This window comes from Pelophylax lessonae (assembly GCF_965119305.1).
Source record: "Pelophylax lessonae genome assembly, chromosome: 4".
Taxonomy (NCBI): Eukaryota; Metazoa; Chordata; class Amphibia; order Anura; family Ranidae; genus Pelophylax; species Pelophylax lessonae.
Window position 1 is genome coordinate 251783018 of NC_138771.1, and position 17351 is coordinate 251800368.

Here is a 17351-nt window from a genome sequence, read left to right on the forward strand (position 1 = left end):
GACATTTCACCCATATAACAAAGTTTACATTATTTGTGACTTTTGCGCAAATGCGAAGACATTCGCAAAATACATTTTTATAAACATGCTGCAGCTGCGAGTTGTCCCGGCTTTGTTACTACAAGTGTTCTTATTATGTACCTCGAATAGAGGGGGTTTATCAAAACAGCATGAGTGTTTGTTCTGCTGATTTTTATGTTTGTGTTATAGATTCAGCAGAACCTCCCGTATAATGATGTAACTTGCAAGTGACATGAGATTGCCCAGCCAATGTGACTCCCTGCGCCTGCTTCACAATATTTACATAACAATAAGCTTTGTTGATTTACCTTGACAATTGAATTTCTTTCTCTTGAAGTTGTTGGTGGCAAACAAAGCATCAAACGGAGAACAAATTCTCTTGTGTATATTTAGGAATATCTTCTCTTAGATACAGAAACAAATTTAAAGCAAGCAGGTGCCTTGGAGACATATATCAGAGCGACTAATAGGTATCTGTTGGACACGGGGGCCAAGACTTTCTGATATAATGGCACAAACATTTACCAATTAGAATGGGTGGTTAAGGTGGCACATGAGGGGTTTAAGTTCCTAAAGGGGCCTCAATGCAGGGTTCTATAGCCTTCTTCCAACAATGACTTAAAGTGATATTAACCACTTTAGAACCGCTCACAGTAATACTACTGCGGCAGAGTGGTTCGTTATCGTCCAGCGACGTAGTATTAACGTCATTAGACACTCCCCCTTCTGGGCGGCGCTTGCGCGGCGCCGGAGGCTCGCTCCCGCTGTTTTCATTCACAGCGGGAGTCGGGCCAGGGGAGGAGCAGCGGCGATCGCCGCTGCTCTTACCCGATCGTCGGGGATCGAGTCTGGAGATCCGCCCGCTGTGTGTAAACACAGCGGGCGGATCTCCATAGTGACAGGGAGTGACAGATCGGACTGTTCAGCATAGCTGGACATCCGATCTGTCCATGACTCACACAGTCACCTCCCCCCCTACACGTCAGTAAGCACCAGGCATACATTAACCCCTCCCTCTCCAATAAAATTAACCCCTTCCCTGCCAGTGTCATTTTTACAGTAACAGTGCATATATATAGCACTGATTACTGCAGTAATGTCACTGGTACCCCCAAAAGTGTCAAAAATGTCAGTCAAGGGTCCGATCTGTCCGCCGCAATGTCGCAGTCCCGCAAAAAAAATTGCAGATCGCCGCCATTATGCGTTAAAAAAAAAACACCAAAAATGACAGAAATCTTTCCCTTTGTTAGTAAACACAATAACTTTTGCGCAAACCAATCAAAATACGCTTATTGCGATTTTTTTTACCAAACATATGTAGCATAAAACAAATTGGCCAAAAATTTTTAAAAAAATTGTTTTTTACATCTTTTTTGGGGGGAATTTCATATAAAAAAATGTTAAAAATATTGTTATTTTTTCAAAATAAACGCTCTTTTTTTGTTTATAGCGCAAAAAGTAAAAATCGCACAGGTGATCAAATACCACCAAAAGAAAGCTCTGTTTGTGGGAAAAAAAGGACGTAAATTTCGTTTGGGTACGGCGTCGCACGACCGCGCAATTGTCAGTTGAAGTCGCACAGCGCGAATCGCAAAAAGTGGCCTGGACTGAAGACAGCAAAATCCTCCGGTGGTAAAATGGTTAATAATGAGATGAAGACTTCCATTTGTTGGTGCTTCATGATATAATAAAGTTGAAATTTTCACCTGGTGCTGGCCTCCTGCTTCAGGATAGCTCCTTTCCCTCACAAGGTCCTATGGAGACACCCTTCTGTGAGCACTCCTGGGATCTAAAGGGTGATGAGATGATGCTGCATGTGCCAACATGCACAGACAGCCCAAGGGGACACACACCGAAGACAAACCCTGTACTCCTCCAGGAAAAGTGATTGACAATTGGCTTCTGAGGTTTTGCCTTGGGAGTCACTGTCATTCACTTTTTTGGGGAGCAGCAGAGGGCATGCCTGTGCATGTAGGTGGAAGCAAAGTCTTCATGTCATGGACAGGGACATTTTTTGAATGCAGGGGCACGCATCCTCCAGGTTTCTGCACATGAAAACTGAAGGGTTTGTAAAGAATAAACATGTTGTTCTAACCTGCTCTTTGGTATTGCACAGAGCCCTTGAGCTTCTCTTCTAGGGTCACCCGCTGTTGATTCAGGCTCCTGCTCTTCACAGTGCACCACCATATAAAGCCACTTCATATGGGAGTGTACCTGCAGGCTTGCTCCCGAGCCAGGCTGTGTGCATTAATAAACACACATAGCATTTCTCAGTCCGGCTCCCTGCTGTCTGCTCAAAAGATTTTATTGTCATCAGGAGGAACCAATAGCTCCAACTGCTGCCTCTGTGTCATGTGAGGAGAGGCAGAGAGAAAGCACCATAGCGGACTGGCACAGCACTGGATTTAGGTAAAAAAAAAAAGGTATGGGTATGGTTGATGGGGCAATGCTTCCACTGGAACATTTTTTACCTAATGCAGGGAATGCAGTAAGGTAAACAATGTTTTTCCCTTTAGAACTACTTTGAGGGAAGTTGGGCACATAAACCTGGAGGATGCAGCTGGAAATACAATAGTAACTAAAGCCTAGTACACACGGGACGAATGTCGGACGTCATCGGCTGGTTTAATAAAAAGAGTCCAACATTCCGCCTGTGTGTGTGGCAGCTATCGGACATTGGAAAACCAGCAGCCGACTGGCTCCTGATCAGCCAATGGCTGGGGGCGCTGACCTGAGTGTCCTTGTGGGAGGAGGGCTTCCCCCTGTCAGAACACAATAGAACAGCAGGGGAAATGGCTGTACTAACTTTGGATTGTTAGTACAGTGGCTCCAACCAGAGCTGTCAGGTTTTTTTTATTGAAGTCAGGACTCTGTGCCATCCCATCAAGTTCCTCCGCCCCAAACTTGCCCATCCATGTCTTTATGGACTGGTGCGCAGTCATGTTGGAATAGGTAGGGGTCATCCCCAACCTGTTTCCACAAAGTTGGGAGCATTAAATTGTGCAAAATGTCTTGGTATGCCGATGCCTTAAGAGTTCCCTTCACTGGAACTAAGGGGCCAAGCCCAACCCTTGAAAAACAACCCCACAATAATCCTCCCTCTACTAAATGATTTTGATCAGTGCACAAAGAAAGCTCCATAAAGACATGGATGAGCGAGTTTGGGGTGGAGGAACTTGATTGGCATGCACAGATTCTTGACCTTTACCCGACAGAACGACAGAACATCTTTAGGATGAATTAGAGTGGAGACTACGAGCCAGGCCTTCTCGTTCAACATCAGTGCCTGACCTTACAAATGCGCTTTTGGAAGAATGGTCAAATATTCCCATAGACACACTCCTAAACTTTGTGAACAGCCTTCCCAGAAGAGTTGAAACTGTTAAAGCTTCAAAGGGTGGGCCAACTCAATATTGAGCCCTAAAGACTAAGACTGGGATGCCATTAAAGTTCATGTGCGTGTAAAAGCAGGCGTCCCAATACTTTTGGTAATATAGAACAGTCATATATCCACCATAAATGACTAGTCCCACATCAGTGCTCCACTTCACCACTCATGGTCTCTCTGACATCATCATATGCAATGAAGGACCAGAAGCCCCACAATCCATGTGATGGCGTTGATGATCCACCCACATACATGTGAAGTAGAACAGATGGGAGATGGGGCACCAGCATGTAGGAAATAATGTCATTATTCCTTACCTTACTCTAGTCTACACACTTCCTAAACTAAATAAGTGATGAAACCTTGCTATCTGGAGGGTCACTTGAAACATACAATTTTAACTAACTGGAGTTCCGTCTTAAGTCAAATCCTGTAAAGTCCAGATGGTGATTTCAATTGCACTTTTTCATCTTCACTAGGACTCTGTGTGAGACAAAAGCACTAAGCAGGCAATCGCTGCCTCTGAGTCACTAAGATATACAGCACAGATTGGAAATCGGGAATTAGGACAGTAACTGACAAAACTGCAGTGACCAGGTAAACATTTATTTCATTTTATTTTACCGAATCGCAAACAATGGCCTGGTCATTAAGGGAGCAAAACCTTTCCGCTCCAGAAGTGGTTAAAGCGGGCATGGCAGGGGGTCCTATATATTTTTTGCTAATAGGTGTCCCTCATTCCCACCTAAAAAAGTTGGGTGGCATGTTTAAGTATATACTGTCAGATTGTCTCTTGTGCCATATTTTAGGCATTATTACCTTGTCGTGATGTCTTTTTATTTCTCATAACTCTTTTTTTAGTGCTCCTCTGCCCAGCAACACTGCTCACAATACAGTTTCCTAGACAAAGCCTTACTAGGTGTTTATACTGTACATCAGCAGTAGAGTGCATTGGAAATTGTTTTGAATGTACAACAGCACATATTTAAAAGGCATCTTCATTTTATTGTAGATCTAAACCTAGAAATGACACTAATGCTGGCCATACACCAGCCGAAAAATCGTTTGAAAATCTGTCATTTGGTACGTTTGTTCGTTTTTCCTCCAGTTAATGGGCACAGATTGAAAACTCGGCATATGTGACAAACTCAACAAAAAAACTGATTCATTTATGTACATTGAACAATGTATCGATCAAAATTCGGTCATTACATGATGGCACGATCGTCTGCTCTCATGGCCGGGTGTTTGTTTTTCGAAAATAAATTAGAACGATTTTTCGTATAGTGTATGGCAAGCATATGGCTAGGTTCACAGTATTGTGGGTGGTAGCGGGTGCGGAAATCGCAGTGATTCCCGCACTGCAGTCAAAATGCACTGCTCTTTAACCGGTTGCCGACCGCTGCACGACTATATACGGCGTTGGTCAGACATATATATACGTCACTAGCCTGTCACTTGCTTGGGAGCCAATAGAGGGCGAGCGCGCGCCCGCGGAGGCGCGTTCCCGCCCCGGCTCGTTCCCCAGCAAGTCCGTGCGTGTGACCGGCGGACCCGATGTCCGCTGGTCACTCGGCGATCGACGGTGCAGAGGGAGAAAGGCGGGCGGCTGATGTAAACAAGCCGCCTGTCATTCTCCCCTGTGTAGGAATGGTGATCATACGGTTCTACTATGTAGGACCGTTGATCACTGTTCCTACACCAGTAGCCATGTCCAATCACAGTTAGAAGCACGCCCCTAGGGACACACTTAACCCCTCCTTCCCCAGTAAAGTTAACCCCTTCCCTGCCAGTGTCATTTTGCAGTAACAGTGCATATGTATAGCACTGATTACTGCAGTAATGTCACTGGTAACCAAAAAAGTGTCAAAAATGTCAGTCAAGGGTCCGATCTGTCCGCCGCAATGACGCAGCACCGTAAAAAAAAAAAATCGCAGATCACCACCATTACGCGTTAAAAAAGCGTTAAAAAAAAAAAACAACAAAAATGACAAAAATCTTTCCCTTAGTTAGTAAACGCAATAATTTTTGCGCCAACCAATCAAAATACGCTTTTTGCGATTTTTCGCACAGGTGATCAAATACCACCAAAATAAAGCTCTGTTTGTGGGGAAAAAAGGACGTCAAATTAGTTTAGGTACAGCGTCGCACGACCGCGCAATTGTCCGTTAAACTCACGCAGTGCCGAATCGCAAAAAAAGCCCTGGTCAGGAAGGGGGTAAAATCTTCCGGGGCTTAAGTGGTTAAAAACATGCGGGGACGCCATTCATTCTTAATGGCACCCCTGCTCACCCCAACAATGCACTGCATTTGCAGGAACCGCAGGGAAATCACATGGTGCAAAAGCACCATGTGATTTCCCTCTGGCTAAATTTCAAAAATGGTGCAGGCTCCTTTTTTCTGTGAGAAACATAGGCATAAGAGCCTATTCAAACGAATGGGCTGCCATGTCCATGCAAACGCAGACCAAACCCGCAACAGTGTGAACCGAGCCTAAATAATAACATAGTTACATAGCTACATAGTTACATAGCTACATAGTTACATAATCTGTGAGATTGAAAAAAGACATCAGTCCATCCAGTTCAACCTATGATGTGTGTGTGTGTTTGGTCTATTGACCATACATTGTATACCCCTGTATGTTGTTGTCTTTAAGGTGCCCATCTAATCGTTTTTTGAAGCTATCGATGCTCCCTGCTGATACCACTGCTTGTGGAAGAGAATTCCACATCCTTACTGCTCTGACAGTAAGGAACCCCTTACGTATTTTAAGGTAAACCGTTTTTCCTCTAGTTTTAGTGAGTGGCCACTTGTCTTATTGAATTCCCTTTCTCTGAAAAGTTTGTTCCTTATGCTCAGGTCACCAGTACAGTATTTGTACATTGATATCATATCCCCCCTCAAGCGTCTCTTCTCCAGAAAGAAAAAGTTCAATGCTTGTAGTCTTTCCTCATAGCTGAGATCCTCCATTCCTCTAATTATTTTTGTTGCCCTTCTCTGGACTCTCTCCAGTTCCAGCACATCCTTCCTGAGGATCGGTGCCCAGAACTGGACAGCATACTCCAGATGTGGCCGTACCAGAGTCTTGTAGAGCGGGAGAATAATCTCTTTATAACCCTTCTCTCCCCAAGAACTTAAAGACTTAAAGGTGGGAAGACAATGTAATAGAGCAGCACGAAATGCCAGCAGAATGCTTGGATGTATAGGGAGAGGTATAAGCAGTAGAAAGAGAGAAGTGCTTATGCCGCTGTACAGAACACTGGTGAGACCTCACTTGGAGTATTGTGCGCAGTACTGGAGGCCATATCTCCAGAAGGATATAGATACTCTAGAGAGAGTTCAGAGAAGAGCTACTAAACTAGTACATGGATTGCAGGAAAAAACTTACCAGGAAAGGTTAAAGGAACTTAACATGTATAGCTTGGAAGAAAGAAGAGACAGAGTGGATATGATAGAAACTTTTAAATACATAAAGGGAATCAACTCGGTAAAGGAGGAGAACATATTTAAAAGAAGAAAAACTACCACAAGAGGACACAGTTTTAAATTAGAGGGGCAAAGGTTTAAAAGTAATATGAGGAAGTATTACTTTACTGAGAGAGTAGTGGATGCATGGAATAACCTTCCTGCAGAAGTGGTAGGTGCAAATACAGTGAAGGAGTTTAAGCATGCATGGGATAGGCATAAGGCTATCCTTCATATAAAATAGGGCCAGGGACTATTCATAGGATTCAGATATATTGGGCAGACTAGATGGGCCAAACGGTTCTTATCTGCCGACACATTCTATGTTTCTATGTTTTAAGAATCCACATACTTCTATTACTGTAATCTATTTTTCATGCAATTGTTTCTTACTGGGGTGATTTACTAAAACTGAAGAGTACAAAATCCGGTGCAACTCTGCATAGGAACCAATCAGCTTCCAGGTTAATTTGTCAGTGCCTAATTGAACAAGCTGAAGTTAGTCCTCGATCACTCTGAACACGGCTTTAAAATCGTGCGACTTCACCTGAACTCGCATGATTTTAAAGCCTCATTTCAGTCCGACTTTGGGGTGACTTGAAAGACATCTGTGTGGGTCCATGTACAGATGTCTATTAAGTCCCCCCTGAAGTCACCAAAAGTAGTGTAGGAACAACTTTTTGCAAAGTCTGCATCGCACCGATTGGGACGCTCCAATTGCCAGCAATAGGCTGCAAATTGACCTGTCAAATCGTGCCGATGTGAACAGGGGCTTGGAAGCTGATTGGCTACCATGCACAGCTGCACCAGATTTTTCACTCTCCGGTTTTATTAAACCAACCCCACTGTGTTTTTCAGACTCCTTGTAATGTCTGTGAGTTCCTGATCCTCTCCTTTTCCACTCACTTCTGATTGCTTGAAATAAACAGTCCATGGTAGTTATGGTCATATGCATTGCTCTGTGCACACTACAAATTCAATAGTCCGTCTCAGGAGTGAACAAGAGAGGGTGGCTATGTTCCTACAGGATGTCAGATCACAGCAGCAAAACATTTTGGAGATCAGGAGAAATGGAGAATAGAGGTCTAGACTCTAGAGCAATAGAAGGGACTTTTTTTAGTTAGGAATATACGCTTGAATATATATATATTTTTTTTTTTTTACAGCAGAGTTTAGTGTCACTTTAATTGAATAACATTTCGTTTGCTAAAAGATTATCAATCACAAACAGTTTCCTTTTGTTTATTAAATAAAAACCGTTCACTTTTTTTGTCATTTAGTCCCTGTTCACACATATGCGATGCGGGAAACCTGCAAATCCACTGCGGGTTCCTGCATCGCATTCAACTCGCAGGCAGTTCACACTGCCATATGTGAATCGCTGGGGGTGTCAATACAAAGTTGATGACACCCCAGATCAGTTTGCATATCACAGTGTCAGAACTGTCAGTTCAGACATGAATCGGATCGCATAGGTGTGAACACCCATGTGATCTGATTCTGGTGCAAACCCAAAAAAGGGGCCTGTGCGAGTTGTGTCCAAATATGATGTGATGCAAATTCAGCCATACAATCTGTATGGCTGAATTTGTAGCGCACAGACATTGCATGTGATTTGCAGCGCAGTGCGATTTGTCATTGCATATATGTGAAGCGGCACTTATGGTAATGCAATTATGCTGGTCTCCTGCGGCCTTTTTGCAGATGTGCCCTGTCTGCATGCGTTCCAGTGATGACTGCATGGCATTTCTTAGGGTGGATAAAAATAAGACCAGAGTGTTTCCACCTCTACACTAGTATACACACACCAGGGATGTCAGCCTTAACAGCTCAGGTTTCTGTACACCTCATATGCATACATTTGAAGAGAATGCTGGAGTCCAAAAACAGTCCTTCACAGTACTTTATTTGGTAAAAGATAAGAGATCTGTGGCATCCAAAGAAACACAAAAGAAAATATTGCTTTTCAGCCAAAGCCTGGGTCCCTGTTCACACCTGAGCGTATTTCAGTTCGTAAAACGCTCATCTCTAAAGTCTCAAAACGCCCAACAAGCAAAATCCCATTTATTTCAATGGCCCCTGTTCACTTCTGAGTGTTGTGTCGACTGAAGTAAAACGCCTGAAGCTCAAAAAAGCATGTGAGATTCTTTTTTGGCAGATTACAAGCATTTTTGTTAGATGTCAATGCCTGCCTCTAAACGCCTGCAAAAAACGCCTGAAAACGCCTTAAAAAAACCCCCAAAAAAAGCCTTGAAAATGCCAGAAAAAACGCCTGAAAACAACATGCTGAGGTGTAAATGGAGCCCAATGGCCCGTACACACGCACCGATTGTCGGCCGTAAATGTTCGGCCAACGTCCGATCGGCCGATTGTCGGCTTGTTAGTATGATGCTTCCGACAACCGACTGCGACTTTTCGGCCGAACAAAATCTGGTGTGCAGGCTTTAAAATTTTTGTTGGCCAACAAAGAACGACCGATTGTTCGTCAGTCAGTACAGATTTCGGCCGATAAAAATGTGATGATCAAGACTGGGCATGCTCAGTGAAGAAAAAACACACGAAAAGTAGACCAGAACATGACATCACTTCTGCAGTTGGTTGTTGTTGGCCGACTAAATTCGTGTGCAGTCTTGAGCACTTTTCAACCAACAAAACAGCACCGGACAAAAGACGGCCGAACGGTCGGCCGACAATCGGTACGTGTGTACGGGGCTTTAGTCATAACTCAGACCTGACGCATCCAATTCGCATGTCAGGAGAGTGTGACCAGCTCTCTGAGAAGCCGGTTCAGTCATAAATTCAGATTTAAATCGGACCTGAAATGGTGAACGGGGACGCATGGGGCCCCTGCTTTGAGCCGCTCCGTGCGGCAGTGCAATCCCAGCCTGAATCTACATAACGTGTTAAAATGGCTACTTGTAGTCTTAATAGGAGGAGGAAATTGGACCTGAAATGGTGAATGGGGATGCACCAGGCCCCTGTTTTGAACCGCTCTGTGCGGAAGTGCGATCCCAGCTTAAATCTACATAACATGTGTTAAAATAGCTACTTGTAGTCCTAATTGGAGGAGGAAGAGCACAATTTGAAGACAAGGACAGACAGAAGGTGTCTGAGCAAGAACCTCTATGGTAGGATCACCAAGTATTCTTTTAAATAAAGAAACTGATTTAAAAATACTGAAAATGACTTCTTAAATGACATTAACACGTTATAACCTCATGCCCATGAATGGCAAGAGGCTGAAAATTGGCTGGGTGCAAAATTTCCAGTTGTTTTTGCACACCTGGGGAGTTGCAGGTGCCACATACAGCCTGTCATACAAGTAAAAGACTGTGTGGGGCAGTACTTTTGTAAAAGCAGATGCTTCTGTGCATCAATGTTTACCTGTTCACAGTGCCGGGACAAGGCCATCCAGCGCCCAGGGCAAAGATGCCAAACTGCGCCCCCTCCTTCCCTTACGGTTAGGATCGGGATGCCCAAATCCCTGCAAAAAAACCATTGCGCCCAGGGCAGCAGCTCCTTCTGCTCACCCCTTGTCCCGGCCCTGCCTGTTCATACACGTACAATGTATTTCCCAAATGGGAGACTTCTCTGTGCGGGAAAGACTTCAAATGCTTCTGCGCATTGGTATTTACATGATTACAGTAGCATACAACCTTCACTCATATGGTAGGCTTTATACAGTAACTGCAGCTCTGCAGACCCAGGGAAAATGCCCAGGATTTGTATCCCAGCATAGTTTCAGCCTCTCACAGCTCATGTGCATGAGGCCTGAAGCTGATATAAGATATTAGTGATAGGGTTTAACAAAAATAACAAAGAGACAAATGCCTTTCTCTTATGGCTCGTTTCCACTGAGCTTTCTGGTACGGTTCGGATCGGTAGGGTACGCTATTTATGCCCTTTCCATTGTGAATGGTACCCTAATTCCGAACCGTACCGTACCACTTTTTTGGGACCCTTTCGTTGGGGTACCAAGCACATTAGTACCGTACCAACAGGGTGGAGCTACACTCTGCAGAACTTTGATTGGTTGACAGAGAATCGTCTATCACAGCTTTCCTGCTACACCACGCCTATTATGAAAGGGTACTATTGGCAGTGGAAACGCAAGGTGTACCGTTCCGAACCGTACCGTACTGAACCGTACCGTACCGTACCACTCAGTGGAAATGAGGAATTATTTTGAAAAACAAGGCAAGCACTGAGTGAATGCAAGGACTCCTCCATCCAAAACCTCACATCTTGAAAGTCTTTGCACACTAGGCAGCAGAAAAATACCAGAACTGCTGGCAGGAAAAAATCAGCATACAAAAAACCTTCATGCGTTTAGGAGTTTTTATGTGAGATTGTGTTTATAAGCGTTTTTCCCAAAAGCACTATAAAAAATAGACACCTAAAAATACTTGACACACCTAAATGCCCCGTTTAGGTGCATTTTACATATGTTATGGTGTTTTAAGGGATTTTTCTGCCTGCAAAGCTCCTCTTAAAAACACACTTGAGGTCGGTTTACTAAACCTTAAGAGCACAAAATCTGGTGCAGATCTGCATGGTAGCCAATCAGCTTCTAACTTCAGCATGTTCGATTAGGCTTTGACAAAATAACCTGGAAGCTGATTGGTTTCTATGTAGAGCTGCATCAGATTTTGTACTCTTCAGTTTTAGTAAATTAACCCCTTGTTTTTTTTGTTTTTTTTCTCAGCCTCTTAACGCTTCTCTACAAATATGGCCATAAACACCCAAATGTGCATGGACACATAGGCTAACATAGAGTTGCTTTTAGAGGCTGAAAGAAAAAAAACACCAATTGCCTGTGTAAGCAGAATTTTTATGCCCAGTGTGCATGAGGCCTAAAGCACACAATCCGAATATTGTGCAAAAAAAAAACTCTTTCGAAGCGATCGCATGACAATCTGATCATTAGTACAAAGCTTTCGTCCGTAATTTTCCGAAGGGACAAACACTAAAATTTTTCTTGTATGACACCAGATCATACGATTTTCATTCAATCAGTATATTATTATTATTATACAGGATGTATATAGTGCCAACAGTTTGCGCAGCGCTTTACAATGTGAGGGAAGACAATAAAGTTACAATACAATTCAAAACAGGACGAACTAGAGGGCCCTGCTCGTTATGCTCGTTAAAGCTTACAATCTAGAAGAGAGGGTCAAGTGAAACAAAAGGCAATAACCGTGGGGGATGGGTTGATGGAGAAAATGGAGGTACATTTGTTAGGTGTTGGTTTCTCTGAAAAGGAGGGTTTTCAGAGATCGCCTAAAAGCTAATAGAGTAGGAGATAATCGGACAGATAAGGGTAAGGAGTTCCATAGGATTGGAGAGGCTCTGGAAAAGTCCTGGAGGCGAGCATGGGAGGAGGTGACGAGGGGGCTAGAGAGCAGGAGGTTTTGAGAGGAACGAAGAGAACGATTAGGTTGTTATTTTGAGACGAGGCTGGTGATGTAGCTGGGGGCTAAGCTGTGGATTGCTTTGTAAGATGTTGTTAGTATTTTGAATTTAATGAGTATAGTTTTCATCCAAAAATACAATACAAATACATTTTATTCTGTCGTGCAATAATTTTCGTACTGTACAGGCAGTCCCCGGGTTGCAAACATCTAACTTACAAACGACCCCTACTTACAAACGGAGGGAGACAACAGGAAGTGAGGAGAAATCTACCCCTAGGAAGGGAAATTCTCTCCCTGTAGGAGTTCTCATGGGAAAAAGGTGTCTCCACTAATGCTTTATCACCAATCCTTGTTTCCACAACAACCCACATTTTTTAAAATCCAATTGTCATAGGGACAGAAACTGAGGTGAAAACAAACATTACAGGGGTGGTAACCCTTCTCTATGCTATCCAAAAAACGTCAAAAATATTTTTTTGGCTGGAGCTACACTTAAAAAATTTACCTGTTCTGACCTACAAACAAATTCGACTTAAGAACAAACCTACAGACCCTATCTTGTTTGTAACCTGAGGACTGCCTGTAGTACCCTATTCCTTTTTTGATATGGAGACTAGCATTGACAAAAAAACAGATGATCCTTCCTTCGATAATCTCATCATGTGTACTAGGCTTAAGGCTTATGAGGTTGGTGGTTATTTTCCTGTATTTGGCATGTATTTTGAATGCACGTCAAATGCAGATAAGCAAAGTCTCATTGACTTTAACAGAGCAGTACACATGGCAGCTCAGAGGCTGTGTTTGACCTGCCTTAGGCTGTGCCGCATTGCTTTGGACTCAGAATATCCTATTGAGGCACATTTGAACTGCACGCAAAGAAAGGCAAATGTAGCTTTTTCTTGTCAAGTGCTGCATTTTCCATTTGAACCCATCTGCATTAGTTCAAATGGAAAATGCAGTGTTTCACAAGAACACCCATCGACCCTTGGTCAGTAACGGAATAGATGGCCCCTTGCAGCCACTCCATAGCTTTGATTGCCGGTTCTGGCTCTAATGGAAAATCTTAGCTGTGAGTATGTTATAGAAGGATAAAGCTACTAAACGATCAAGGCTACCTACCTCAATATTTTCCCATAATCACCTTTTTTTTTTTATACATAGAGCTGATACTTTGCTCCCATTAGCTGCTAAACGCCCATTGCCTGCCGGGCCAAAAGGAGTCAACCTTCCACTGACTAAAGCTTAGGTAAATGAATTTGTTCATAAAAAGACAAGTATTCTTGCAGAGATATACAGCTATAATGCCACATTTTCATTCGTCAGCAACGCTTTTACCATTAGATACACAAAAGCAATATAAAAAAAACAGGATATCTATTGAGGGATGAAGATTTTTACACTCCGATATTTTCTGCTGGCATTGGCATGATTTGAAAGGAGACTTGTTGTCAACTTCAGCTACTGCAAAGCAGTACATGATAAATGTATGAATTGTTGAAAGTGACAACAGCTCCGCTACCACATACGCTGGCCATGTTAGAAACGCAATAATGAACTTGATTACGTGGAAAACAATCGTGATAATTCCGCAAACTGACAATAACGTCTTGCTTTATTCATGTGATGTGCGAGATAGGATTTTACAAATTGCCATTTCATAAGGGAAAGTTTTGCCTGCGAGTTATATCAACTTGACAGAGAGGGTGAGTCATGGAATATTCCTCATTTGGAAATAAAATACTAATATTTAGAAAATGCCCTGTTATCGTTGGTACATAATAGTCCTTACATAGCCTTGAATTTACACACATGTGTTTGCATATCTTAATGACTTTGCCAGGCAGAAAACATCCATGATAATGCTAGATATTGTTTTTAGTGTACCTTATGGATCCTGTTTGGATGGTGACTATAATAAATGATCCATGTTAAGCCAAGATGTATATTCGGATCAGGAAAAAGTACAGCATTATCAACAGCGGAAGTATCTTAGTTAAATATTCAGAGGCAGTTCTATAATTATAATCCATGTCAGTATCCTATACCCTGCAGTCCTTTTTATAATGTTTTCTCGACTCTGTCAAGCACTTGGAATATTTGTACGCTGGCGACAGTCCTAATCATAGGCGTGTATTAGGAAATTTCAGAATCACATTTAAGCTCCAGACCTTCCACAATTACCCATTATGTTGGGAATACAATCTTAATAGACATATCATGCATAAACTATTACTAAAATGAAGGAAACTGCTGAGAACAGCCAAACCTTAATAAGTCCCTAGTCTCTGCCTCTGTACCAGCAGCACTGGAGACTGCCAACTGTAACTTACACTGTCCATACATGCCATTAACACACATTAACCAATTGAATCTTTGTCCTTTTGTCCTTGCAGTCAGAAGATTTTAGTCAGACATAAAGATCTGTTAAAATGATGGCATGCTTTGAAATCCTAATCGAAAATCCATATGTATATGAACATTTAGTCAACTTAAAGGAAAAAACATGTAGGCATACGGATTTTTTTTTGCCATAGCTCAACAAAAGTAAATACATTGCACAAAATACTCCAACGTACATCCAATGGTTCTACGCTAGTTATACAAAAGCGATTCTTATTTCTAAAGTGACGGTAAAGAATTCATGACACAAAATGTAGACATTTCCGAGCGCCAAGATAAAAGAAAGCACACTATCCTAGAAATTAAGACAGTTCATTATCTTTGCAAATGAATTTTTAAATAAGCAAAGTAAGACATGACATCCTCATTGATGCTCAAAAGGAAAGATTCATTAGTGTGTTAACATCTGCCTACAGACTGCAGCCAACTGCGTGTGTGTGTGTTCATTTAAGACCACACTTGGAAAGCTTTCCAGTTACATTTACCTAGAGATTTTGCACTAGTACTTCCCATCTGACAGAAATCAACCAGCTGGGTCTGATGAATAATGGTAGAAGGCAGCTTGCATCGGTTGATGATTGAATTATACATCGCCGAAAGGACAAAAAAAAAGTCATTCCGGTAAGGAAAGACATTTCATTTGATATTTCTGAAATACACCATAAATTCCTTTCTAATATATTGACAGTACTTACAGTAAATATATACATAATACCAAATGTCTCTGTGTAGCTATCTATCTAGCTATATAGACATATGTATGTGCATGTCAATGAAATTACAGTATATCCAAGTGGTTCGGCTTAGGATGCATTAGCAGCATTCTTCCTGTCTCAGCACTTATAACCCCCCTACAATATATTTCCACTCCTTTCCTTTACTGTGAAATTAGACAAATCTCATTTTTTTTTGTTCTTGGAGAAGCAGATACACTCTAATGCACATAATGGCTATATTCTTCAAGATATAGTGGGGACATTTAATCATGTGTGACCTCCATTTCTATTCTGCTGGTAGCGTTGCACAGAAGTGACAGCGTCCTATGTAAGTTTTAATATGCAGCTCTGTGCTGTCACCAAAACGTCCCATACATGCAGGAATAAGGAACAGCGATAAGTGAGCACAATTACAATGCAATCCAGTTCACACAAATTTCCAGATTTCACAGCTGTGTTGGAGGGAGGGGGTTTAAAAGTTCACTTATCCATACCCCCCAGTTAATAATGAGAAAAAAAAAATGACTGGCCAGTGCATGCTGGGATGGGATTTGACCCAGATCACCCTAATTGGTACACGTGAATTGGGGCGGAGCTGAATTTTTAATGTACCCATCCCTTATAAGGAATATATAATTCAGCGTTTACTACACTACTGGACCATTTGGGAGTGGACCCATGAAACAAGACAATTCAGATTACAGTATTTCAGAAAGTTCCAACAAGCATGGAGGGGAAACAATCCCACACCCAAGATCTTCCCAGTGTTCTAGTGCTTTTGGGGGTGTTACCAACTCAGCATTTTCAGCTGTTGAGTACACATAGCTAAAGAGGCAGCAGATGTCAGATGGTTGACACTTGCAATCAGCGCCAATTAAGCAATCACCGGGCATGGGAAGTATAAAAAAAAACTCAGTGTAAGAACCAGCAGAGCCAAGTTGCTGGAGTATTGTGTGGCTCTGCCCAACCATAGCAGCTTAGGTGATGTGGTCCCTTGATCATTGCAGCCATGAATATTTCATGTTGGCAAAGGTGCATGGCAAGAGGTTCCAAATGAATTAAGGCAAATGCCAAACTGTCCCTGTGTGCTTTTATTCCATGACAGTTAACATGTGCTCCATTTAGCCACCATCAGACAGGGAGGAAGGGAAGGGGGGCTCATTATAACAAGTTATGCAATGGTCAACAATGGCAAACGAGAATCCAGCAGCAGTGGATGACTTACCTTCGAGGTGTGGGTGTCCTTCAGCTCTTGCTTCTCCTGGATCACTGGAATCCCACTGTCTCCTAGACTGAGTCGGCAATACAAAAGCTGTGTGCAGTGTAAGAGAAGAGGGATCTGCTTGTGTCAGCTGATCTTTATTACATGCATGCAGCTTGCCTTTTTAGAACAAGGGCGTCCCCTGCAAGCAATGAGCTTTATCCACCATCACCATCACCACCACCAGCCCACCCCCCCCACCTCTGGTGAAGTTTGAGCTGTCGGGAATAGAAGAGACTGAGCGAAGGGATGACACTAGACTGCTAAGAGTGAAGCATCAGCTGGCTGCAACCTTCTCTCCGGCATCCCTCCTGTGCAAAAGGCAGGACCCAGCGCTCAGCGCTCGCCGCCCATTGGCTCCCCGCTCAGGATGCTGTCCTGAATATCCAATCTAGCAGCACAAATTCATCCTGCATCGCCCATCCCATGGATTACTATTCCCCCCCAGATGGGCAGGAAGGAGATCCCGGCGAATGACAATCAAGGACACCGAATGAGTCCTCTGGACCAGCAAAGTGACCCTTGCCTTACTTTACACAGCCAGATGGGTTGGGTGACCTCAGTGTGCCCCAGTCCACTTCAACCTGCTGGGACTCATAGGGATGGATCGTCCAAAATAACAGCAACACACACACACACACACACACACACACATATATATATATATATATATATATATA

General features: G+C 42.8%; 1 protein-coding gene across 3 annotated transcripts in view; it reads right to left on the reverse strand.

Annotated features, from left to right (window-relative positions):
• SYT1 (synaptotagmin 1) overlaps nucleotides 1-17064 on the reverse strand; it is a 754020-nt gene extending 736956 nt beyond the window's left edge. Inside the window, exon 1 of one of the 3 annotated variants that reach the window (XM_082254981.1) lies at nucleotides 16632-17064. The gene's annotated coding sequence lies outside the window, so the exon portion shown is untranslated. The remainder of the gene's footprint in view (nucleotides 1-16631) is intronic. The other 2 variants (XM_082254980.1, XM_082254982.1) reach the window with 2 other exon arrangements.
• Between the last annotated feature and the right edge of the window lie 287 nt (nucleotides 17065-17351).